Source organism: Symphalangus syndactylus, chromosome 19, assembly GCF_028878055.3.
Source record: "Symphalangus syndactylus isolate Jambi chromosome 19, NHGRI_mSymSyn1-v2.1_pri, whole genome shotgun sequence".
In the NCBI taxonomy this organism is placed as follows: domain Eukaryota; kingdom Metazoa; phylum Chordata; class Mammalia; order Primates; family Hylobatidae; genus Symphalangus; species Symphalangus syndactylus.
In genome coordinates, this window is record NC_072434.2 from 15,295,965 (window position 1) to 15,319,827 (window position 23,863).

Consider the following 23,863-nt stretch of genomic DNA (forward strand, 5'->3'; position numbering starts at 1 on the left):
CTTTGGGGATGGAGAGGGGAGCAGTGGTGATGTGGCGGAGAGAGTCTGAGCTTAGAATCCCATCTCAGGCCTCTGTTCCTTGGTAACCATCTGGGTGACCTTAGGCAAATTGCTTTACCATGTCTACCTTCAGTTTCCTTATATGCAAAGTAGGAAATGTCAGCTGTCTATTCAAAATGTTATTGTGGGATCAAGTGAAGTAATACAATACTTCTCACTAACATATATATATATATATGTAAATATATATAGAGAGAGAACTTTAAAATTATAAGATACTTTGTTACACATATATCTCTGGCCACTTTCAGAGCAACCCTAATTATTATTGTTTTCATTTTTTAGATAAGGAAATAAAAAACTCAGAAAGATTGAAATTCACTTGAAAACAGTGAATAGTGCTATTATTAAAAAGCAGTAGGCCTGTCCCACCCTATCTGACTTTTAGATTATGAAGCACCACTGCATTTACCCCCAGAGTCTCTCATCTGGGGTATGTGCCATGTTCAAAGCTTTCATTCATTTAATAAATATTTATGTGTTCCCATTTGGCACTAGGTATTGTGCCAGGCATTGAGGATACTATCGCAGAGGTATTAGTGCGGCAGGGAAAGCAGATGTCATATAAGAACAATAACAATATTGTGATTTTCATATTATAGCAGAGGAAGGGCCAGGTGGTGCAGGAGGAGACAGTCGGGAAACTGAGGAATAGGTGGAACAAAGTCTCAAAAAGTCGGGGAGGGCCAGGTGCAGCAACTCATGCCTGTAATCTCAGCATTATGGGAGTCTGAGGCAGGCAAATCGCTTGGGCTCAGGAATTGGAGACTAGCCTGGGCAACATGGCAAAACCCTGTCTCTACAAGATACAAAAATATTTGCTGGGTGTGGTAGCGCATGCCTGTAGTCCCAGCTATTCAGGGGGCTGAGTTTGAAGAATCACTTGAGCCGGGAAGATCGAGGCTGCAGTGAGCTGAGATCACACCACTGCACCCCAGGGACAGGGACAGAGTGAGGCCATCTCAAAAAAAAATTGGAGGAGGACTTTTATCAAGGCAGAGAGAAACATGGTGTTTAGTACAAGTGAAGCATATAGGTAAGAGTGGAGGCTGTGCCAAGATAGGAGGCTGGGGAGTCAGTTGGGCCCAGATCTAGGAGGCCTTGTGAGCCAGGAGAAGGCGTCTGAACCTCATCCTTAGTCCAGAACGAAACTACATAAGAGTTTTACGTAGGGAAGGGATTGATATATTTGCAAGATCCTTCTAAACAGGATATTGTCTTAGTCCAAGCTGCTATAACAGAATACCACAGACTGAGTGGCTTAAACAACATTTATTTCTCACCATTCTGGAGGCAAGGTAGTCTAAGATCAAGGCATCAGCAGATCTGTGTCTGGAGAAGGTCTGCTTCCTGTTTTGCAGTTGGCCATCTTCTCACTGTATTCTCCCGTGTTGGAAAGCAGAGAGGAAGAGAGGGAGAGAGAGAGAAAGAGCACACAAACAAGCTTTAGGGAGATACAGACATTCAGTACACAGCAGATGTGGAGACTGGATCTGGGCCTAGTGAGGCTGGAGGCAGGTAGGTGAGTTAGGCTAGAGACAAATGCAGAAATCCCAGCAAGAAATAATGGTGGAATGAGCTAGGAATAAAGAGAGGGCCAATCTTAGAAATTTAAGATTTAGGAAGTAGAATCAGGATGTGGTGATTGATTGGCATATGTGCAAGAAAGGAGGGAAGTGAGATGGAAAAGTCAAGGATGACATCCATGTTGCTTCTGCACCAGGTGGGTGGGGACACCCCTCACTGGACTAGGAGACACTGGTGGTAGAATATCTGCTATTTGGTATGTGTGTCCTGCATGATCTTGCCTTGCAACTTCATCCAGGAACCCCTAAATTATGGCTGCCTTGCCTAGAGGAGCAGGAATGAATGAGATAAGCCTATCAACTTGAGGATTCTGTTCTCCAGACACCTAGCGGTCCATGTGGTGGAGCATCAGGAAGGGAGGAAAGGTGCAGGTAGAGCAAAGGCATTCATCTCTCTAGGCCTCCTATTCTCTCAATCCAACCTCTCTTTGATTATTTAAGAACTGTTTGTCGAAGGCATACCATGTAAGGCCCTTAGTAGTTGCAGAGGGAGACACTGATCTTAAAAGAGTTTTACTATCTAGAAGGAGATAAGAAAACCAACCACAGAAATAAATACAGGTGTATGTATAACATGTTAACAGCCATAAAATACATGCTCTCAGAAAACTGAGGTCATAAATGGCATTGCTGATTGGGAAAATCAGAGAGGAAGAGGTTTTCCAGTTGGACTTAAAGGACAGGTGGAATTTCTACAGGCAGAAATGTGAGATTGGGCGTCCAGTGGAGATATCCCTAAAGGAGGAAAAAGCATGAGATAAGATGGCATCGTATTCAGGTAATCACCAGCTTGCTTTTTCTGCTTAGGGTATCTGCAGAAAGTGAGATATTAAGCTGGGATCCACGGAGCTTTGAAGAGTTTCAGAATTCCCTGAAATATTGTGCAAAATTATATTTCCGTATGCATGTGCATTTTTTGAAGAGAGGGTCCATAGCTCTTCTGCAGTTCTCAGAAGGGTGTAGGTACAAGAAAAGGTTAAAAACAGTACTTGAAATTTCCGAATTAGAATTTACAGGTAGGCTGGGGCATCTGTGCATGTGTGTTCTAACAAGCTCGGGAAGTGACTCAGTGCACACCTCGGATCTCTAGACGGGCCCATGGAGGCCTTGAGATGCCAGCCTCGAGAGCTTCCCACCCTTTTCCCACTCCTCGATTCTCCACCCCCATTTTACAAGGAGTCACCAGCATCTCCACAGTCTCCACTGCCCTGGAAGAAATATGGCGAGGCAAGGTCAGAGGAACGGGGGGAAATCAGAATATCTTGCAAAGACTCTGGAGTCCCCTTCAGAGACAGGGTGGGTGGGAGCTGCTCTGCCCCAAGTCTAGCGACGGCCACACGGCCTGACAGGTCTCCCGCCCCGCCGCAAGCCTATGGTCAAATTCTGGGAATTTCCGAATCAGTTGGCCGGCCCGGCTGCGGCAGATTTTCCCGGACACGAGCGTGCAGCGCCCGACGCGGCCGCTGGGTGGCGCCGCGCGGGACGCCGAGCGTGGGAAGCGCGGGCGCGCGGGCAGGCTGAGCTCACACGCCCGGGAAGCGGCCGCCGCGGAGCCGGCGTCCGCAGCGGCTGCGCATCTCGGGCCTGCAGCGGGGCGCTTGGCGGGCGGGGGCTGGTGGGGAGCCTGTTTGCGCAGTACCCCCGGAGGGCGGAAGGCCGCCGAGGTAAGAGCCGGGACCCGGCCAGGTGGGAGTGGGCACCTTGGGCCGGGCCTGCAGGGCGGTCCCCGAGCGTCCCGGGGTAGGGTGGGCTCCCTGGGGACGATGCCCGGGGCCCCGGCCGCGCTCCGGTCGCGCCCCACCCCGGTTGCAGCGCGGCCTCGGGGCGCTGCTGGCCTCGCCGCGGGGGTGGGAGCGGTCGCGGCCTGGAGCAGCTCCGGGCGGGCCCCAGGCTCTGGGGCCAGGGCCAGCTGCGCGCAGGGGTGAGTGAGCAGCCCCCGGGCCCTCAAATGAGCCCCTGCCCGCTACCCACCTTGCATTTCTCCTCTCCGCAGTGGGCGTGGTGCCCCTTTGCTGCAGAGGGGGCGCCCAGAGTTGAGGAAGGCTGCGGGGGAGAGCGCAGAGACAGGTGGTTGAGGGGGCGAGGGCTGGTGCGCCAAGGCTCGAGGTATTAATGCGTATTTCTTTTTCCCCCCTTCTTCAGGGGGCGCGGAGGTCCGTGTGGAGGAGGAGGAGGCGGGAAGGCCAGAGGCATAGCTCAGGAGAGGGCAGGTGCTGCGGGAGATCACTTGGCTCTGTCTCTGTTCAGCTGCCCCCACCCCTGCCAAATTAATAAAGTGGGTGTGGTGATGACGGTGGAGGAGTTTGATGAAGACCTGGCCCAAACTGCCCAGAACTGCCCCAGGCCGGCCGCCTAGTCCCGCGTGTATATCCGGGAGCCGCAGACTCTGAGCATTCTGTAGAGGGAGGGGGAATATTACCCAAAGGAGCTACAGCCACTGAGGCAGCTCCAGAGATAGGGGCTGCGGAGCAATCTTCAGGCTCGCAGCCCAACTTCATAGATGGTGAATTGGCCAGGAATGGTGGGAGATGGGGGCTGTAGGGAAGTAGGATAATTTGCTTAGGACCTCTTCCTTCCAGCTTTGCAACCATAGACCAAAATTTGGGATGTGGCATTTGTCAAATGTGCTTAATTTTTTTTTCTTTCCCTTTCGGTTTGTTTTGTTTTTTAGAGAAACAGCAAGTGACAGAGCAGAGGAACGGCTGGCCCAGCCAATCCTGGAGCTGCTGCTGCAGCACTTGTTCCTCAAACAAGTGCTCCTACATTCTGGTAGGAGGACAGAGAGGAGGGGGCTACTGGTCCACACCCCTCCCCTGCCGAGGACCCCATGGCTGCTCCCCTGTGGGAAGAGCAGCTAGGCTGCCTCAGGCTGGATGGGCAGAGGCTGCCATGGCCCAGGGTGGTGACGGTTTTGCGGCCCCTCCCTGCTGCCCAGTGTGGGAAGAAGAGTGCAGAGCCTGGCAAGTTTCTCTCTGTGTCCTCTGGGCTGGAAGGAGCAGGTATAGACAGGGCCGAGGCAGTCAGGGCCTGGTGCTGCTTTGGCATTGGTGGCAGGAGGGCTGAACCTCCAGCCCCTTGGGTTTGGTTCCACCCCTGGCCTGTCCCTGGCACTCGACAACTGCTCCTGTGTGCTTATTGGTGCCACCATGTTATATAACGCTTATATAATCTTCCAGGGCGAGCACTGTGTCTCCGCTCTCAGGTCACGCAGACACTGTGTCCGTGTGGGAGGCAGGATCTGTGGAAGCCTGTGGGTGAACCTACTCCCCCCATCCCCAACCTGGCTCCTTCTCCTGATCTCAGCCATAGGAGGGGGGCTGGGAGAGCCAGGTCCCTCTCCACACCAGCTGTGTGGGATGAGAACATGGTTGGCTGGGCAGTTTTCCTCACCTTCCTGCCCCACTAGTCCCACTTGCCCTGTCTGGTAGAGCAGATGCCATCCTTGTGCTTTGAGACCAGCTCTTTGTTTTGGGGGACCCCTGGCATGGCAGGTGGCATGGTGAGATGAACCCCAAAATGTTGCAGTGGAAGAACACATGGTCCTTAGGGTTGGATAAAGAGAGGGAGAAATTAGCTCTGCCTTTGAGGTTTCGAGCAAGGGTAACTAGAAGGATGGTGGTGGCATTATAAGAGATTTGGAGCAGGCCTAGGGGCTAGGGGATGGTCAGGGAAGGGTGTACAGGGAAGTAGATCAGACAGCAAAGATAAACATGGTGTTCTTTTACTGTACTCTCCACTGGGCTGTCCCTGGTTACCAGGGTAACAGAAGCAGTGATGAAAATCATGCCTTTCGTTCAGTGGAAAAATCTGGCTCCTCCTCCTGGCTCTTCCTTCTCTAAATCGCCTATGACCCATTGAGAGGGTTATGCTTCCAAGGATCAGAGAGAGACCCCAGCATGTTTTCATCATGCTCCCCTTTCCCCAGTCTTTTTTATCATCTCCCCTCTTCCTGTATCCCCTGTCTCCCCCCACAGCTCGGCAGTTGGCAGTTACGTAGGAGTTGGAGTAGATGCAGGGGGAAGGGCATGGACGTCATCATAGGGCAGGGTGAGCAGAGCGTGGGCAGAGATGTGGATGCAGGAATGCCTGGCACATGAGGAGGGTCCAGCATTGATGAGCTAGATGGAGCCAAAAGCCTGTTTCTGGGCGGGTAGGAGCTGAGGTGGGCAGGGTAAGATGATGGTAGGCCTTCAGAGTTCAGCAGTCTGGGTTCGAGGGAGTAGGAACTAGGAAGGGTCTGAGGTTTCTTGTGCAGTTATCTTGTGATGAAAACTACCAAACCATATCCCTTTTTGAAGTTAAGATTTTTGTTTTTTTCTTTTATCTTGTGATGAATACTGTGATTCATTCATTTAGCATTTATTGTGTGCCCCCCATATTAGGTGAGGTTCTGGGAACTGGGAAGCCAAAGGTGAGTAGCGCTGGACCTTGACCTTTAAGAGACTGTGGTGAATGGAAGGAGGATGAGTATATGGGGCAAGATCTGGTATTGTTGTAAGCCTGGAATCTGGGGTCCCCATCAGGAGACTAGCAACATACCAGATTGGAGGTGATAGGTTAGGGTGGAGCCTGGGGAAATGAAGAGGAAGAGATAATTTGGAGTGCTACTCTGGCTTGAGGACAGGACATGGGGAAGAGAAAGTGCTGAAATTTTTAACCTTAGTGATTTATAGAAATAGAAACATTAGAGTTCAAACTTGTTTTGGCTAGTCATGTTTGATTTTCTTTTAGACATGTTGCCTTCAAGATGGTCAGGCAAGTGAAATATGCGATGGAAGTCAGTTCTGGGAAAAGATTTGAAGGATATTGGATTATGAAGCTTGAAGGTGGGTAGAGGTAGATCCTAGGGCCTGGGGCATTACCTGAAATTGAGTGAGGCTGTATGCCTTGTACTGGTTTATTATCCCAGGGCTTGCCCAGACCCTGGGCATTTCTGCTAACAAACACCCACATCTTCTACCAAACCATATCCCTTTTTAAAGTTAAGATTTTTGTTTTTTTCCTCTCCCTAGTAACTATGTCCAGGTATACCTGGAACCACACACACACACACACACACACACACGCACACACACACACACACGCATGCACTTATTTCCCCCAAGGTCTTGTACCATTTGCTTATAGCTCAGGGATGTGCTGTAGAAATGTGCCACAAGTCTTTGGCCTCTTCTAGCATGCTGTTTATCACCCCGTAGGAGTAAGAGCACTGGACAGAGTCAGGCGACTTTTGCTAGCTACGTGATCTTGGACACACCACTTCCTTTTCCAGGCCTAAGTGTCTAGTCTAAGGGATCTAGCTTCTTCCAGTTCTGAAGCCCTCTGATTTGATGTCTGGAAAGCTTTTTCCACCTTTGCCTAGGTTTCTGATGCAGACCAAGCTTTTTGAACAAATAGCCTAGATTTCTTAGTACCTTATGGGAGGGACTTAGTACCTTATGGGAGGGACTGGTAGGGATGGAGGCCTAGTCCCCAGAGTGGGTCCCTGTCTTAGTGTGGATAGGAGCCCTCCAGGTGGATGGGAGCCTCTGTTCCTCTTTGGAGCATGAAAATACTGGAAGAGCAGGTTTTCCCAATGACCAGGGGTTGCAAACTGTGGCCCGTGGGCCGGATTCCTGTTTTTGTAAATAAAGTTTCACTGGAACAGAGACATGCCCATTGTTTGTGTATTGTCTGAGGCTGGTTTCATGCTACAGTGGCATAGTTGAGTAACTGCAAGGGAGCCGGTATGCCCCATAAGCCTAAAATATTTACTATCTTGCCCTTTAGGATAAAAGATAAAAACTTGCCAACCCCTGCTGTAGACTACCAGAAAAGTGCTTGGCCTTTTACTGAGGGTGCTTACGATGGCTATTTCAGATTTCTAGGGTTCTTAAAGACTCTGCGTTGGGCCTGTCTTTGTGATCCCATGAGAGGATGATCTGGTAGTTGAAATAGTAGATTATTAGAGTCAGCTCAAAAATAGTCATTCTGTAGCTAGGAAAGCTCTTTCATTTTCAGCCTTTTCCCTGGAGCCTGGAGGCCTAAGTTCCTCAGCAGGACTGGGTTTGACAAGCTACTGTCCCTCTCATTCTGATTTCCCTGGGCAGTGCAGAGGATATACTGGACTGACCCGAGCCCAGTGTTGAGTGAGGAGAAGGGAGGCTCATTGGTTCCGTCTGTCCTGTAGGATCTTTCTCCTGATATCTCTATCGTTTCTGATCTCACCGGCACCTTTAGTGCCAAGGTCCTGGAGATGCTGCCGCAGAGAGAGCCTGCAACCCAGCCTGGCATGTCTGTCTGAACCTGGCACTCATCCACTCTGTCAGAATAAGGCGCTTGGCGTTTGTGGGATATGTGTCTGTGTTGGCTTGGGACTGGAATCAGCATTCAGTATTCCTGCAGCCAACCTTTATGGAGTCCTTCTGTGTCCTAGTTTCCACCTTTTTGACCTGGTCCTCAAGCCGGAGTCTTGCTGAAACTCCTAGCTAGGAACAGGGCTAAAGTTCTCACTGCTGCAGAACAGCAACAGCCCAGCAGTTGGGGCAGTTCTGCTCAGATAGGAAGTGAGACACGTCGGTAGCAGGAGGAAACCAAGTGCTGGAAGTAGCAGGGGGAACGGAGGTGACTGAGGTTGATTCTCGTTGCACTTGATAGGGAGGAGGCCAGCAGCGGGAGGAGGGAGCAGACAATCCATAATAGCAAAGAAGACAGAAGTTGAGCACACCTAGAGCTGCCTTTAGCTGGTAATGGTAACTCTGGCTCTAGGAGCATTCCTTCATACCTCCCGGCAGAGTTTCCCCAGAGGCTTTTATAAAGAAAACATTCTCTCTTAAATATCTTTTCATTTGTAGGGTTTAGGGTGACCCCATACTATATGGTCTTAAACTTAGGTTGAGACAACTGCACTGACTTGGATAAATAAATATCATTTACCAGATATTTATTAAAGATCTATTATATGGCAGGCACTGTGTGAAGTTCTCAGGATACAGAGGTAAATAAAAGATTCGCAGTTTGATCTGGAAGGTTTATGGGCAGCTGAACCAATTTTAATTCCATCTGCACTGGATCACATGCTTCAAGAGAGCATGTCTGTATCTGTCTTGTCCTTTGCTGTCACCCCAGTGCTGAGTACAGAGCTTGGCACACGATAGGCCTCAGATATTTATTGGTTGACCCATCCTTGTTTGATCTGTCCTGGAAATGTACAAGAGGAATCTGAGTGGGTAAGTGGAGGAAGAGAGGTGCTTAACGCAGCAAGTGTGACAAATTTGGGGGAAGATGGACATACTAGGATATATGATGATGACTGCCTTTAAGGAAAAGAGAAGGGTTAAAGCTGTGTGGGCATGACAGAATCCATTGGCATTAGGGCCATGAGAAGGAAGGAATATGACCTGGCTACAAAGGTGGGTTAGAGGTAGTCAGGATCACTGGATAAAGCAGAGGACCACCAGAATTGTGAAGAACAACCAGCGGCAGAGAAGGGAAGAGTGGAAGGAGAGTAGGGGCCATTGTGAGAGGAAACATGGAGACCTCTTCAGGCCTAGGATGAAAGCAGAAATGACACAAGTGAGTCTCAGATGAACATGATGGCGGGGATAAAGAAAAGATGGGACTCTCAGCTCTGTTCTGCTGGTCTCCTCAGAAACCACTGTGTCCATGTATGACTAAAAATGCCTCTCAGTTATTTTCCAACAGTGCAGCAAATGCAAGGAAATTAACTGTGGTTTGACATTATGGTTAGTCTTTTTTTTTTTTTTCAAATTTGTCAATGGAAATTTTCACAGGTACACAAAGATAGAGTTAGCATAATACACCTCAATGTTCCCATCCCCCAGTTTTTCGACTTGTAATCAACACATGGCTTTTCTCATTTCTTTTATACCTTCACCCACCTTTTTCTTACCCCCTTCTTGGATTATTTTACAGCAAGTCCTAGATCCTGTATTATTTTATCCATAAATACTTTTTAATGTATCTCTAAAGGATAATACCTTTTAAAAACGTAACCCTAGTAGTATTATTACACCTTGAAACAGCACAGTCATTCCTAAATATCTCCTGTCATCCAAATATCCAAATGGTGTTTAAATTTGCTTCGATGTCTCAATTTCTTTCTTTCTTTCTTTTTTTTTTTTTTTTGAAAACAGCTGATTGGTTTGAGTCAGGCTCCAAATAAGATCCACATGTTTCATTTAGTTGATGACAAATCTTCAAGGCTCTGTTAATAAAGATTATGGTCATTCTTAAAAGAATTTATGTTCTGCAATTCTACCTTTTAGATTTACTTAGCTGCCCACGATTCTTCCCAGTCAGCTGCCATCAACAGCTTCTTGAGTTTTGTTAGATGATTTTTATGATTTTGAGCATTTTTTCCTGATCCTTCTTGCCTTTATGGTTTAATGTAGCTAGTCATTTTTCCCTTCCTTCAGTAGATATTTCTTGGGAGCCTGCTCTGTTTCAGGAGCTGTACTGGACACTGGGCCTACACCTGTGAAAAGGACAGACAGGGCCCAACTCCTGGAGCTTACAGTTTGATCACAGGAGAGCTGCTGCTTGGCAGTTTTCCCCGTGCGTTCACCCCAGCTGAGCAGTGTGACCACAACCGTCGCTTCTGTGCAGGCAGACCTGCCACGTTTTAGAGCTTGGTGTTCATGCTCTCATGCTGTCATTTTATGTGGTTGACAAAGGTGCCCCTAGAATGTTCAAGAAGCCAGGCATGGCTTCTGTGGCAGGCCTGCGTCTCATAGCCACACGACCCGGCATTCTAACTGTGGTGCTGCTTGGGCCTTGCGTGTATCCATGTAACACTTTTGGGCTTGAGTGTGGATAGCTCTGAAAGTTGAAATGGAGAGCTTCCTGAATCGGTGGAGTGTGGAGAGGCTAAATGAACACTTTTAAAGAGAGGGTTCTGAATTGTTACAGGGCTTGGCAAACACCAAGTGTTGCTAATATGTTTGAGCAAATTGGATGTTTCTGTGGCTTTGTGGACTTCAGGTTGGTTTGGGGCTTTTGCCTGTTCCAGTTAGGCTACCTGCCAGCCTTTCAGATGACAGGCCCACTTTCTTGATTTGCTGTTCGTTGTGTATTGGGTAGCCAGTCTGCCTCAGTAGCCAGATATGATGATACAATTCAGGCCTGTCTTGCTGATAAAACTTTTAACTGATTTACATTTCTTTATGTAAGTAAATAATCAGACTCTGACTCCTGTGATGCACTGATTTTGAGAATAGTCCATGATTCTTCTTATATTTTTGCATTTTCAGTTCAAATGCAACTGTATTGTAGTTACTGGATTATAGTGTCTGAGCCTTTAAAAAAATCTTAGTTAATAAAAGTATATTTTCAGATACAAAACCTAGTATCCTTATGATACATATCTCCTTGTCACTGAAGGCTACATGTTCAGCCTCTGATGATATGTTTTGTTTTCTTTCAGTTAAGTCGTCTTTGTTTTGATTGTGTGCCCATATCAGTTAAAACTTTTGAGCAATTCACCTTCTTTGTGTCTGTATTTATAATTTATAAAAAGTAGTGCTGTGCTAAAATACATTATAGTATTATAAAACACAAAACAAAAGACTTCAAATGGCTAGGATATATTGTATTCCCTACCTTCTTCCTAAATGAACTCTTCATGGTTCTGTCCAAGGGCAGCCTTCTACTTTGCCCTAAATTTCAGTTCCTCACATATTCGACATTGCCCCAGCCTGTCCCCGCCTCCTTGCATCACTACTTTTTCCCTCTGCTCAATCGTTTCCGAAGGCTACCTTTCTCATCTTGAAAAAGTCTTCTTTGGTCACCTCTCCCAGCTACTGCCCCATCATCTGTCCCTCCATATTTTCAGTCCTTGCTGTGTTCACATCCTCTCTTGACTCACACCACTTTGATGAAAGTGCTCCTGGCAAGGTCCATGGTAACTCCCATGATCCTGACTCTAGTGGTCACTTCTTCATCTTCCTCACAGGAGCTCTTCAGCAGTTTGGCACCGCTGGTCATACACTTTTCCTTGATGCTGTTTCTTCACTTGGCTTCCAGGGTGTGTATTTCTGGCTTTCCATCTGCCTAATTGGCCATTCCTTCTCAGCTTCTCATCTCCCTGACCTCTAAGCATTAAAGGCCCTGGGCACCTCCTCTCTGTCTTCTCTCATTCTGTCTGTGATCCTCTCCTGTTGCATGGCTTTTAATACCATCTATATGAGTGATCTCCAGAGTTTGCTTCAGTGTAATCCTGGGAGATCGATAAGATTGACCATGAGCTGATCATTGTTGAAGCTGGGTGATGGGTACCTGGGGGTTTATTATACTGTTCTCTCTCATTTTACTTATGTTAGAAATTTTCTTTCTTTTTTTTTTTTTTTTGAGGAGTCTTGTTCTGTCGCCCAGGCTGGAGTGCGGTGGCACGATCTCGGCTCACTGCAGGCTCTGCCTCCTGGGTTCATGCCATTCTCCTGCCTCAGCCTCCCGAGTAGCTGGAACTACAGGCGCCTGCCACCACGCCCAGCTAATTTTTTTGTATTTTTAATAGAGACAGAGTTTCACCGTGTTAGCCAGGATGGTCTCGATCTCCTGACCTTGTGATCCACCCGTCTTGGCCTCCCAGAGTGCTGGGATTACAGGCGTGAGCCACCGCGCCCGGCCCAGAAATTTTCTGTAATGGAAAGTTAAAAAGTCTATATGCTGATGACCCTTAATCATTTGTCTGCAGCCCAAACTCTCTTCTGAACTGTAGACCTGTGTATCCATCTGCCTGTTTAATATTTCAGCTTTGATCTTAATAGATATTTCACTAAACGTGTCCAAAATGGAACTCCTGGTTTCCCTCCCCAATATGTTCTTCCTGCAGTCTCCCCATCCCATTTATGGGATTGCTGTTCTTCCAGTTGCTTATCAAAAACACCTCTGGTCATGCTTGATTTCCCTCTTTCTCATCTGTCCTTCATCCAGTTCATCAGTAAGTCTTGTTGACTCTACCTGTAAAATATATCCAAAATCTCATCTATCAGAACTACTTCCACTGCCACCACCTTGGTCGAAGCCACCATCCTCTCTTACCTGCTTCTTTATTGCCCCTTGGAGGCTGTAGTCCTCCCCGCAGCCAAAACAATCCTGTGAAACGTTAAGTCACATCATGCTCTGCTGTGCCCAAACCCTGCAGTGGCTTTTCTTCTCTCTCAGTAAAAGCAATCACCCTTACTGTGGTCCATGAGACCTCATCGCTTATCTCATCACTGCCCAACAGAAATATAATGTGTGCTACACATGAGGGTCATGTGTGTAATTTAAACGTTTTTGATAAAGGAAAAATGAATGGAAAATGAACCACTTGAAGTTAATTTTGATAACGTATTTTATTTAGCCCAGTATGTTAACAATATTTTCACTTCTGAGATATGTTACGTTGTTTTTGTTTGTTTGTTGTACTAAGTAATAGTCAAAGCACATCTCCATGTGAGCTAGCTGCATTTCATGTGCTCCATAGCCTCACATGGCTAGTGGCTGCCATCTTGCACAATACAGGTCCATATGACCTTACCTGGCTTTGTCACGTTACTTCTGTATCTATCTCCTGTTACTCTTTTCAACTTGCACTTTGCTCCAGCATCACTGGCCTCCTGCTGTTGTTTAGGTATACTAGGCATTTCCTGTTTTAGGGCCTTTTTACCTCCAGTTCCCTCTGTTTGGAATGCTTTTCCCCAGATAGCCCTGTGCTTAAATCTCTTACTTCCTTTGGGTCTGTGCTCTGATATTACCTTCTCAGAGGGTCCCCCAAGCCCCCAGCATTCTCTAGCCTTCCTTGCATCCCTTTCATGTAGTGTTTTTTCACCAGCTGGCATACTATTTATTTCTATTAGTGTATTTTCTCTCTCTCCCCACTGGAATATGTGCTCCATGAGAGAAGGGATTTTTGTGAGTTTTGTCCCCTGCTATATCTCAGAGGATGGAACAGTGCCTGTCATATGTATATAAGAGATGGATATTTGTTGAAGAATTAAGTGAAATAATCTGTTAAGAATGATTCTTTTTCAGTAAGAACATTGCAATTGAGCATAATTTATTATTTCAGAGTAGCTCGGTGTCATTTGCAGCTAGAAGTTCTGTTTTGAGTCAGGATATTTTAAAAGGGACCTCACAGTGATATGCAGATGCCCATGGCAGAAATGCATCCTGGATTAAACTTATGAAATCTTGATACTTGTTTTTTGGTCACATCCACTGTTTTCTGCAAAGGTTTTTGTTGAAATCCAGCTAATATATTTCAGTCAGTCTTGATATCAATCAGTTGTTCTTACAAACTCATTGCAAAATTTAATACTTTTATATGTTGAATTTAATAAATGGTTTCAAGACCCCTGAAATACTTCATTTTGGGAGATTTTAAAACAAGTGTTGATGTTCTGTTTTGAGTGTGTGCAGATAATAAGATTTTAGAGATGACATCCTTATATTGAAATTGGCAACATTATCACGTAACGGTAGAAATGATTTCCAAGTGCCTGTTTTAAAAGAACAATGGCTTTCTTACCCATTAAAAAAATTCTACCTTCACCATAAAGATATAGAGTAAGTATTTATTTGTTTGTTTAAAAATACCCATTAAGTGGCATTCTACTTACTGGCACTCATTACAGAAGAGGTCAGCACATTTTAGAACTCTTGTTTTCTGGTTTAAAAAAAGTATAATTCCTCTTTTTTTTGAGACAGAGTTTCACTCTGTTGCACAGGCTAGAGTGCAGTGGCACAATCATAGCTCACTGCAGCCTCAAACTCCTGGGCTCAAGCAATCCTCAGCCCCCCTAGTAGTGAGAACTACAAATGTGCTCCATGATGCCCGGCTGATTTTTAAATTTTTGTGGAGACTGGGGTCTTGCTGTGTTTCTCAGGCTGGTCTTGAACTCCTGGTCTCAAGAGATCCTTCTGTTTTTGGCCTCCCAAAGCACTGGGACTACAGGCGTGAGTCACATACCTGGCCTGATTCTTCTCCAAGTTGAGGAACTCTTTTAGATATTTTTACCACGAGATAATTAGTGACAGTGTGGTCAGATGACGTTCGGGTCTCACCATCTTATTACAAAGGACTGTTGTTTATTGTATTGAAGATGGTGTCTTTAACCTTGCTTCACTGGGCAGATGTAAATGGTACTAAATCAACAGGCAACTGGGGGTGTCACTGTCTACCCTTCTGCATTTGGATCTCCTACTCAGACACAAGGATTCCTCTGGTACCTTAAATGACAGCAACCACCCAACACACAAATTGAAGGAGTGTGTCAGTGTCAATTCCTATATTAAATAATAGTAAAATTTAATTTTTTTGTATTTCAGTAAAGTATAAACATTCTAATATTTTCTTCTTCATCCTAGTGGATCTGCTTATACATGCCAGATTAGAGATGATTGCTCCAATTGTTTCTTCTATAGTAACCTTGCCTCCCTAACAACCTTTGATTGACATAAAGGTTGAGTCTTGTCTTTTCTGTTGTTTATAGTACCTGACAGTGCTGTGTTTCACTAATATTTGTTGACTGAATAGTGCTGAGGAGTATCCCATTCTGTGACCTCAGTACCATAAGGTCATATTTCTTAGACAACAAAGTCCAGCAGCAGATTTCTTTGGTGGCTGCTAGAACCATTTCGTTAACAGTATTGAGAGCTTTTGTGATATTAGAGAAACAGCTCTGTGGTCCTGTTGCTGTTGGCTGTGCATCCTTCTGCATCTGACAGGTAGAAAGGGATGGTGGCAGCTCTAGTCACTGCCATGTTGTGATTTAGGAAGTAGGGTTGTGTTCAGATGCTCTGGAAATGAGCTGGCAGAGATTGCTAGAAGAGATGGCCGTGGTATCTAGAGCAACCAGCTCTCTTCTTCATGAGAGAGGTATATGTCTTTGATGCATTGTTTGATGTCTTCCATCAGTTTACATGCTGAAAGTATTGGTGCAGATATCTGAGATGTATGCTTCTCCTCCACCTGGATAGTCCAGAAGGTAGGTAAGCCAGACACATATACTTGGGTGCTCTTTTTCTAACTTCCCTGACTGGATGCACAATTTGAAGGATCAGCAGCTGGAATGAGAACTGCAGGCTGTGGCTGAGGAACAGAGGCCCCATGCTCTTTGCTGCAACAGAGACATCTCCCAAGGTCCCCTGGACCCTGCATTGCTGAGTCAGGCTTGCCCTGGTATGCTAGTCTTGCTGCTTGGACCACTGGTGAGCCCATCAGCATTCATGGATTGATGTGCATTTGCTTAGGATGGCCTCTGTGAAAGATTCTGTGTCTGTTTCTCTTTTTGGATGGAGTGGGGTGGGGACGGAGAAGGAATAAGTGAGGTAGACAGATACCTTCACCTAAAATAGAGTGTAAATGTGACACAAATGAAGTGTAAGAAAGTGTTGTATTAGTCTTAAATGGGGTTGGGAGCTGGAGGATGTCTCTGGGAACACAAGGAAGATCTCATCCATCTCGTTTATGGCTGTATCCTCAGAGCCTAGCATGATGCTTGGCCACAACAAGTGCTCAGTAAATAGGTGTTTGTTAATAAGTAAGTGTTCAAGGATGAGAGGACTTCACCTGAAAGTTCATGCCAGACCACCACAAAACTGAAGGAGGAAATGGCTTGTTGGGAGAAGGAGGTTGGGATGTTCAGAGAGAGTGTAAGTAGCAGAGGAGGGGCTGTGTACTGGAGAGGTAGAGGCAGTCTTGGGAGGCCCTTGATCAACTTTCTAAGAATTTGGTTTTGGTGGCTTTTATTTTCCTGCCAGTTCGTATTAGAAATTGCATGGAAGCTATAGTCTCTCCAGGAGAAAAAAAAAATAGCCCCAATTTGGCATACACCGTCAGAGGATTCACAGATCCCAAGTTATAAAAACCTGTTATAGGGGCCAGGTGCAGCGGCTCATGCCTGTAATCCCAGCACTTTGGGAGGCCAGAGTGGGTGGATCACCTGAGGTCAGGAGTTCGAGACCAGCCTGGCCAACGTGGCGAAACTCTGTCTCTACTAAAAATACAAAATTAGCTGGATGCGGTGGCATGTGCCTGTAATCCCAGCTACTCAGGAGGCTGAGGCAGGAGAATTGCTTAAACCCAGGAGGTGGAGGTTGCAGTGAGCCGAGATTGCACCATTGCACTTTAGCCTGGGCAAAAAAGAGCAAAACTACGTCTCAAAAACAAAACAACAACAACAAAAACAAAAACACCTGCTATAGGCTGGTGAGCCGTCAAATGCTCACTGAGCTCTTATGACGGTGATAAGATGCTTTTTCTCCTGGAGTCTTTGGTACTTGCCCAAGTGCGCTGAGTGGGCATTCTGGGTTTGGAGGGCGCTGATAAGCAGCAAGCATGACAGTGGTCCCGAGGAGCTTGGGAAAGCAGTGGGGAATGGGAGTCTGCACACTGACACAAATGGAGAGGTCCAGTGTTTGCTCCACTTAGCAGGGGACAAAAATACCTGTTCTATTACTTGGAAAAAATAGAAAAAAATTAAGCTTTACAACTTACTGATTCAAAATATTGAATGCTTATGCTAAGTTTTTTTCTGTGACATGATTTCTAACTTAGAAACCCACCCAGGCCATAATGATGGATTCAGAGAGGCAGTGTGTTACATTTGTGGGAATGGTGAGTATGGAAAGGAGTCATTAGAGTTTTATATTACCATGGCATAGGGTTTGTAGAATTCCTTAGCTGTCCTTATCCATCAGGGAGGGCTGTCTGGAGGAGGAGGTATTCCCAGGCCTCTTGGAAAAGCAGGAAGACTGGGCTGAGGGAGGTTTAACGTTGGATTGTTTTTTTTTTCCTGACATTAAAAAGATTCCCATAAAATATGCCTCTGTACCATCAGTTAAAAAAACAAAAACAGGCCGGGCACTGTGGCTCATGCCTGTAATCCCAGCGCTTTGGGAGGCTGAGGCGGGCGGATCATGAAGTCAAGAGATCAAGACCATCTTGGCCAACATAGTGAAACCCCATCTTTACTGAAAAAATAAAAATAAAAAAAAGTTAGCAGAGCATGCCTGTAGTCCCAGCTACTCAGGAGGCTGAGGCAGGAGAATCACTTAAACCTGGGAGGCGGAGGTTGCAGTGAGCCAAGATTGCGCCACTGCACTCCAGCCTGGGTGACAGAGCGAGACTCCATCTCAAAAAAAAAAAAAAAAAAAAAAGATAAAAAACTTCCCATCCTCCAGGCTTTTGTAGCACATCTGATAGATAGATAGGCTGTTTGGAGGGGAAAAAAGCCAATGTGGGCAGCACAGTGTTGGCATTTCTGCCTTTGTGTGTTATAGGTAAATTCCTTCAGTGGAGGGTGAGGTTGAGGGGTGGTGAGGCAATGCTTGATCCCAATGAATGATGGTGACAATCAGCTGTGCACTGGCTTGTGCTTAGGTGCTAGGCCAGCACCAGGAGGCATCACTGCGGGTGTGGGGGGGGAGCTTCTGCACCTTGAGAGAGGTGGGGCAGACCGGGGCTCTCTGAGGCAGCCACAGCTTATGCATATTGCAGAGAAAGGACTGGGCAACTGAGGTTCCAATTTTCTCACCTCACTCATCGGCTTAGCAGGAATTTGCTTTGTAGGGAGGTTAGTCTGTGAGGGAATTTTACAAGTTCTTTCAAGGAGAAGAGCCTCTTCCATTTCCTGCAGAGTAATGTTCAAACTGCAGGTCCAGAGGCCATAATGGGTGAGATCAATTTAGCGGGTTGAGACCAGCCTTTAAAATATATATAGAATAGAAAATATTAGATTGCATAGTACGTAGTAAAGATAAGTATTATTTCATGAAACTTTGTTTCATTTATATATATAGAGAGAGTGATACATATAGATAAGTGCACATATATGCCTGTGCTGGGCTACTGCATAACATTGATTTCCTACTGTGAATCAGGGTCCAGAAAGTTTGAGAAACGTTGTCCTGGAAGGATTTCTCTGCTTTTAGTATAGACAGTGGGTTCCAGCCACTTCCCCAGAGGCCCTCTCTATGGAGACAGATGTGGTGAGAGGGCTCTTTTTAAAGAGCAGCCAGAGTCAGCTTCTGACAGCGTGATCCTAGGCTTCTCTGCAGCTGCTCACCCATGCCTGGTGTTTCCTGCTGCAGAGGAGCTAGGGAAAAAGACCAGGAAAACCTCAGCCAGATTTAGGAGCAAAGGTCACCTTGCTTGTCTTCTCACCAGGGTATGATTCCCTAGAATGCAGCAGCATATCCAGCCCCTTCCCTCTTCTGTTGGTTCCTGGCTTTATTAACTGTTTCTTTGCTTTAAAAAAATTTTATCTTTTAGCAGCAAATTTCCTTCTTCCCCATATACCAAAGCCATGGCAGGAAGAGGAAGGCCATCCCGACTGTGGTTTTGTCCTTATATTCTCTGTTTCTCAGGTTCGTTGCCTAGGGAGGGTGGAGTCCTGGCGATCTGGGGGCGGGTAGGATTCGTGGTGCATCAGAATGAACTTCCTGTCACCTCAGTGATTCCACGTAGATCTGTGATTCTCTGGCTCCATCTTTCCCCCTGAAGGAGAAGAGCCTTTCTTGGGTCATAGTTGCCTCTCCTTCCACCAGCTGCACTGACCGACCTGCAGAGTGTTGACCCACTTGTCGTACCTCAAATAGAGGTTTAAATTAGGACCTTTAATCTGTAAGAGGCTTACAGCTTGTTGGGTGGCCAGCTGCTCTGGACTCCGATGTGGGCAGAGCTGAGTTTTTCCTGGCCCTTTTGGGGTTTAGGGAATCATGGGGGTCAGTGGCTTTCTGGCAGGAGCCACCGGCTCTGGGACTAGGTGGGTAGGATCTCTTATGATGGAGTTGGGTGGTGGTGTGTCCTTGTAATGATGGAATGGGGAGCTGGGCCAGCAACTTGGGTGCTGTGCCTACTTCTCTTGGACACTGAGCCTGGATTCTTGCTGATGTGCAGTTAGCTTTGCTGGCTCAACATGTGTTTTCATTTCACAGATATTCATTAATCCAGAGTTGTGTGCCCAGCATGGTGCTAGGTGTTGTAGGGAACACACAGAAGCATGAGAATCAGGCCCTCCTCCCAAGTTGCTTATTGTCCTTTTGAGGCTACAAGGCTAGTCCATATCAAAGCATTCATTCATCCTGTAGACAGATAGGCATGGAGGGGAAGTATTATTGGAGAAACCTCAGGGCTTTCTCACCTGAGAAGGGAGAGAGCCCTGGGGTGGTCAGAGCTGGGCCCTGAGTGGTGGGATTTAGGAAGATGGCAAGAGGGGAGGGCTTGGAAGATAGGAGAAACAGCATGAACAGCAGTAGGGGGAATGGGTGAGTGTCCTCCTGAGAGGACTGTGGAGATGGCCGTGGAACCTCTTCTTGCCCACTTCCTGAGATAGTCGTGGCTTAGTGCTGGAGATTCTTATTCCTTGGGCAATGTAGACCCAGCTCTATGGGTTCCCTGTTTTTTTCTTCTCTTCCTCCTCATTATTATAACAGATAATAATAATGATTCCTAGCCTTCAGGGAGCACATCTTTTATACGATGTTCTGTGTGCTTTACATGGATTGTCTCATTACAGCTTCACAGCAACCTTAGAAGTAGATGTTCTGTGTCATTATGTGCACCCTACAGTTGGTGCAGCTGAGGCGTAGAGAGGTTAAATAACTTGCCCTTGGTGGGTGACATAGCAAGGCAGTGGTTGGGTGAGGAGTCTACCAGGGCAGCCTGAAAGGCGGAACTCAGTGACAGCAGAAGGGCATGCTATTAACCCACTGCTTCCCACTCTTGTCTGAATATTAGAATCACCTGGGAATCTTTCAGAATTTCCAAAGCCCAGGCCGATTACATCAGAGTCTCTTGGGGTGCTGGGACACAGGCATCAGTTTTTGAGGCTTCCCAGGTGATTCTAATGTGCATCCAGGTTTAAGGACCACTCCCTTAACCTTCTGTGTTTTAGACTCTCTGAATATTTGACTGAATACATTTTTTATCTCCAAGATTCTCCAAAGCACTGCAGAGGGGCCTTCCTCCAGTCCTACCCTGAGGATGTCTGTCTGTCCACCCACCATGCCATATAGTATCTGAGGGAGTAGGACCCCTGCCACACCACAGCATCTGTGACTCCCAAAGAGTGAAACCTAGGTGGTGTGGGGTGATCTTCCTGGGATCAGTGGCCCTTCTCACTCTGCATACCACCTAGAGGGCAGAGCCTGCTTCAGAGCCCTGGAGACCTCCAACTGGTTTCTCACATCTTCTGCTCCCTGGGGCCCCTGACTTCAGCGGGGAAGGGAGAGGGTCACATGAGGGCAGATCTCTTCTGGACAAGCCCCATTCCTCTCTGTCTGTCCCCGACTGAACCTGAAATGGACACGAAGAGCAGAGTCGTTTGGGTGGCTGGGAACGGCACTAAATTTAGCAAAACTGTAGCTGGTGGGGGGCCGGCCCAAAGTGAGCCAAACCCAGCCCTGAGTGGACTAGATTTACAGTCAGTAACACAGTCAGCATCATCTCTGCTTGGGAAAGTGTGTGGTTACACAGGATCTTCCGGTTTCGAAAGCCCGGAAGCTTGTCAGCCTGTCCCACAGGCCTCCCTGACTCTGCCCCTTGAAGACTTGTCTCCACCCCCACCACCGATGCTGTCCCTTGGACTTAGTCTTCCATCCGTCTGTCTGTCTCTCCCTCGTGTGTCTGGAATTTCCACTTCAGTACTTTCACCTTCTTTTATGCCTCTTGGCCAATGCTGCCAACCTTGACTCCCAAGGCCCTGGAGGGCAAGACCCTAGCATTGGTAGATTTTCTTTAGGGTGTCTGGCACAAAGGACACCTTTCAGTCAAGGTGGACAAGTGGAGGAAAGCCAGGAGCTGGGATGGTTAGTCGAACAAGTGTCGAGGGATTGAGATGTACTTTCCCTCCTCCCAGAAACTTAGCCAGGTAGATGGTATTTGTATACCCAGCAACTGAAGTGAATTATGATGGGGACAGAGTGGCTGTGAGACTCTTGGACAGTTGGGAGTTTCTCTTTGGTTGGCTGAGTCTCTGCCCTGGTGTCGATATATCTTCGAAGAGGTGGGTTTTGTGGGATTAAAGAGTGGAGGTCCATGGGTGACAGGACATCTTCCCCTGCTGGCTCCCTCTCCCACTCCTCAGAGCTGATAGTGGTGACTTGTCTGGAGGAGCTTCTGTTTTCTTAATGCCCTGGGAGATAATAACTGGGCTAAATTTACTCAACTCTTTCCAAAGTGGATGATTATACTGCAAGGCCAGGAGTGGGATCATGCCTATGGGAGTGAAGGCTTCAGGGCTCTGGCAGCCACTGGAAATTTAAGCCTTGGATTTTGCTGATCGGGAACTGTGTCATCTTGGTCTTCTTGGTTTTCACTCCCTTCACCCAGGACTGGGATCAAACATGATTTGTTAGTATAGGGCAGTAGGTCTCAACCAGGGGCAATTCTATACTCCCTAGCTCTGGCTCCCAGGGGACATTTGGCAATGTCCAGAGACATTTTTTGATTGTCATAACTGGGGAGCAGGAAGGGTGTTACTGGCATCTGGTGTGTAGAAAACAGGTATCCTGCTGAATATTATACAATACACAGAACAACTGTCCCTACAACAGAGTTGTTGGTCCAAAATATCAATTGTGCTGAGGCTGAGAAACCTTGGTATAGGGGGACAGTTTTGTAGAAATGGCCATGAGAGGTCGTTTCATCCAGCTCTCTGCTTCTGTTGGAAATAACTTAAAACCAGGAACTATTGAGTCATTGCCTTCTTCGTTCGTCCCCTGCTCCCCTGTCTTCTCAGTATTTATGGGGAACCTTGGTAGTGAAATACTTCGGCATCTAACAATATTGCCTTCAGGAAGTTGTTTCCAAGCCACCGCTAAAGCTCCTGTGGCACGGTTTCCCATAGAATCCCCCTGTAAGCACACACGTGTCCCAGGTCATGCGGGTGGCTTTGTGCAGCTGTGTCTCTGGTGCACCTCAGTAAGCCTATGATTTAGGTGTTGGTACCTTTAAGATGAACTTTAAGGGCAACCAGGAAGCCATTCCAAGAAGGCTTCATGTGGGAATGATCAGAGTCTAGCCTGGAGCTGTTTTCCTTCCCTTTCTCTCTGTAGCTAAAGTTTGTTCTGCCTTGCAGAACTGAGTTCTGCTTGCTAAAGTTCTCTTAAACTCAGGAGACACATACTCATTGCCGTGGAGAACATGATGTTATTTCCCAGGTTAAAGACTCAACCTGTGGCCAGATGCCTGAACAGCCTGGTGCATCTCTCATCTGCCAACACCGTTCTTCTGCAGTTGGCAGGGCTGCTTTAAGGCCAGAACAGGGAAATGAGAAGTCTCCCAAAGTGAGGACCTTTGCTTGCTCTAGAGTGAAGGGAGGGTCACTGTGTGTGGATTCTAGAATGTGCCGACTTTTAAAAATTCACGACAAGTTTCAAGGTTCTCTCCATGTAACCCCACTACCTGGACTCTCTAATCGTCATGTCAGAGGGTGAAGGTGTGAGTGACACTTTATGATTTGGGGAAAGAAGAGGTGGTGGGAGTGGTGGGAGAGGAGATTGGCAGGGAGAGGGATAGGTATTCTCATTGGGTGCATTTGACATCCTTGCCTCTAGTTTGCTTCTCAGTGTTGTTCCCCTGGCCACAAAACTCTCAAAGTCTCTGTGTTTGGGGAGGCAAATATATATATATATATATATATATATATTTTTTTTTTTTTTTTGATAAGCCCAAACCAAACAGTTTAGGAAGGTCATTCTACTTAGGAGGAGAGTAAATAACATTTTACAAATGACTTTGGGGTTGCCTGGGTTTTTTTCTTTTTAAAAGTCTCCCTTTGCTAGTGGAAGTCACTGGGGAATGGATGATATGGCAAGTGCTTGCTGTTCTTGGAGTTCGGGTTCACTACTCCCCTTCTCATGCAAGGGACTGAGATGGTACTTGTGGGCTCAGGAGCCAGGTTCTAGATTACTGCTGTCTTAGCTGGCAACTAGGGCAGTCGAAACCAAAAGCCTCAGAAGTCCTGTTCAGTGAGGGTAAATATTTGAATGGATTGAACAGATGAGTGTGTGTATATTTAGAAACTCACACCCAATAGAGAAAGAACCTCTGGGTAAGCCCGGCTTGCTCATCCCTGCCGCAGGTCAGAGCACACCCAAGGTTACATCCTCTTATTCCATGATCGGCTGAAGTCACTTCCTTATGTACCCAAGGCTGCCCACGCCCAGCCACTGTTTCCTGAGCCGGGTCAGGAAGTGCAGATCACTCCTCTCGTAACCTCCTGGTAGCT

The 23,863-nt window shown here is 46.8% G+C and overlaps 1 protein-coding gene across 1 annotated transcript in view; it reads left to right on the forward strand.

The window, feature by feature from the left end:
• Positions 1-23,863, forward strand: part of CD34 (CD34 molecule) — a 109,300-nt gene that overhangs the window by 38,673 nt on the left and 46,764 nt on the right. The window contains exons 1-2 of the transcript XR_010114689.1: positions 3,150-3,310; positions 4,318-4,415. The gene's annotated coding sequence lies outside the window, so the exon portion shown is untranslated. Of the gene's footprint in view, positions 3,311-4,317; positions 4,416-23,863 lie in introns of the transcript that reaches the window.